The 2,376-nt window shown below is 43.4% G+C and overlaps 1 non-coding gene across 1 annotated transcript; it reads left to right on the forward strand.

Moving 5' to 3' along the window:
• The first annotated feature begins 1,491 nt into the window (after positions 1-1,491).
• Positions 1,492-1,564, forward strand: TRNAW-CCA. The gene has a single exon. It is a non-coding gene; the product is annotated as a tRNA-Trp (tRNA).
• Positions 1,565-2,376: the final 812 nt, after the last annotated feature.

Here is a 2,376-nt window from a genome sequence, read left to right on the forward strand (position 1 = left end):
TATAAAGAGATGTTAAATATATCAGAAGAAATAACCACATATGATCAGTAATTCTCTAAGTTCAGAAATTTTGATAAAGCCTTTAGACCTTGACTCCATTTAACATCCATCTTTCCACAGTGCCTTGCAAGACACACCAGTAAAGAAGTGATTCATCAAATATCTTTAAAGCTATTGCTGGCATTCTTGAAGAAATACAGAGTCAAAACAAAACCATACAATCAGCAATAATTACAAAGTATAATGAAGTCTCAGCTTGTCTGTAACATTGTACTGAGATAAGAGTTTAGAGATATTAACCTTGGACTTTTTTGCTCCTAAAATTATTTTATAGTTTTCCACTGTTGGATAATGGCATTCACTGTTTGATGAGGGCAGATGTTGCCTGCAAATAAATAATTCAAGTAATTTAATTGAAGGACTGAATGAATTTTTCAGTTCATACCTGGTAAAAGTCTGAAAGCACAGTATTTTGGATTTGTATGAACCAAGCCTCTGACAGAGAAATGGTTTTTGGTTCCAAATTAGGAACGTGACCGTGACCAGGACTAGGGTTTAGGCTTTATAAAAAGTAACTATAAAGTAGGGAGCAAAACACTCTGACTCCTGGGCATTTCCCCACCTCCAGGAGGGCAATCAAAGAAGCTTTTCCAGGGCTGGGAGAGAGGAATCAGAGAAAGAAGAGGACAGAAAGAAACTAAAGTACTTGAATGGGGTTACTAGAACCCAGCCCCTAGGGGAGCAATCAGACCTGCAAGGATGGGCAAGTTGGCCGAGCCTGGTTCAGTAGTCACAGCAGGAGCCTGTGCCCCACTTTTCACATGGGACCCTCGGAGGACACCCCTGCAGAGTGCCTCACACCACTGTGGGTGGCCTCAGTAGAGCATAAATGATACCATAATGGGTTTGAGTCTCTGGCTCCCCATCATCTGGACAAGATCCCTGAGTTCCTTGGGCCCAGAGTGACAGGCCAGGTGAGTTAAGTGAGGGCAGACACAGGATAACTGGTGGAAGAAGAAAGCAAAAAAAAGTGGGATACTATATTTAAAGCTTCTTTCTTGGACTCTGAATCATTCAAAGAACTGAGCCTCTTTTCAGAGAGATAAAGACATGAAGCATCAAATAAAATCACAAAGCAACTCAGTCCCTAAGTATGGAGACTTGGGATATCTGGAAATACTAGGCTTTGGAGAAAGAGACAAGATTTTAAAGCGAGGCTTGAAAGAGAACCCGACACTACTGATAAGAGCTGAGCAGACCTGGGAGGTGCTGGGGAGGCAGAGTGGTGACGAGGGCAGGGGTATACTGATCTGTGCAAAGTCTTGGCTCAGGAAACACCAACAGCCCTTTCTCAGCCACAAGCCAAGGAAGACACAACCCCCAGCAAGGAGAAGAGGGACAGGGGTTGCTTTTAAGAAAAAATAGCCACTTACCTTCGGTGATGTGAAAGCGAAGACCACTATGTATAACCCTACCGGGGATGCCGGGGCTTTCCTGGTGGCTCAGAGGTTAAAGCATCTGCCTCCAATGCGGGAGACCCAGGTTCGATCCCTGGGTTGGGAAGATCCCTTGGAGAAGGAAATGGCAACCCACTCCAGTATTCTTGCCTGAAGAATCCCATGGACGGAGGAGCCTGGTAGGCTTCAGTCTACGGGGTCACAAAGAGTTGGACACTACTGAGAGACTTTACTTCACAGGGGATGCCAGACATTCAGACGAGGACAAAAATGCACATCCTGCATTCCTGCACTTGGTACCTTGTTCAAAACCTGTCTGAAGCTTATCCCCCATCAGAGGAAGCTCTGCGTACATCATGGCTGAAACTTCCTACAAGGTGGGGTCAGTGGGGGTAAAAAAGGAAGCCACTGATGAAGTAATATGAGGATTTTACTTAAGACCAAGTCCACCTAGGTAAACCTAGAGGGCTTTTGAAGAGAGATAAAACAGGATCTACACAGAAACTTTCTGAAAGTGGGCCCATTCAGATGAGAGTAAATGTCTTTATGAGGACCATGGTTAATTCATTAGAGGATATGACTTGAAATTTTGAATGATACTTGGAAATTTTATATCAGGATTTGTTTTCTTTCCAAAATTGACACTTGTTGCCCAGTGATTCTCCATCCATTAGAATGGCATTCACTGCTTCGGGGAAAGGCCGATTCAGCTGGAACAAAGAAGGCCATAGAAGGACTGCAAAGGAGTGTGTGCGCATGTGTGCATGTCTATGTGTGCGTGTGTGTGTGTAGTCTGTACTTTTAAACTCCAGAGCAGAAAAATTGCCTGAAACACTTCACACACAACAGGTTTGAAGTTTATGGTTATCATGACACAGATACAAATAAATGTAATCTTTGTCATTAAAACTAGAAAGAG

This window comes from Bubalus bubalis, chromosome 11 (assembly GCF_019923935.1).
Source record: "Bubalus bubalis isolate 160015118507 breed Murrah chromosome 11, NDDB_SH_1, whole genome shotgun sequence".
Taxonomy (NCBI): Eukaryota; Metazoa; Chordata; class Mammalia; order Artiodactyla; family Bovidae; genus Bubalus; species Bubalus bubalis.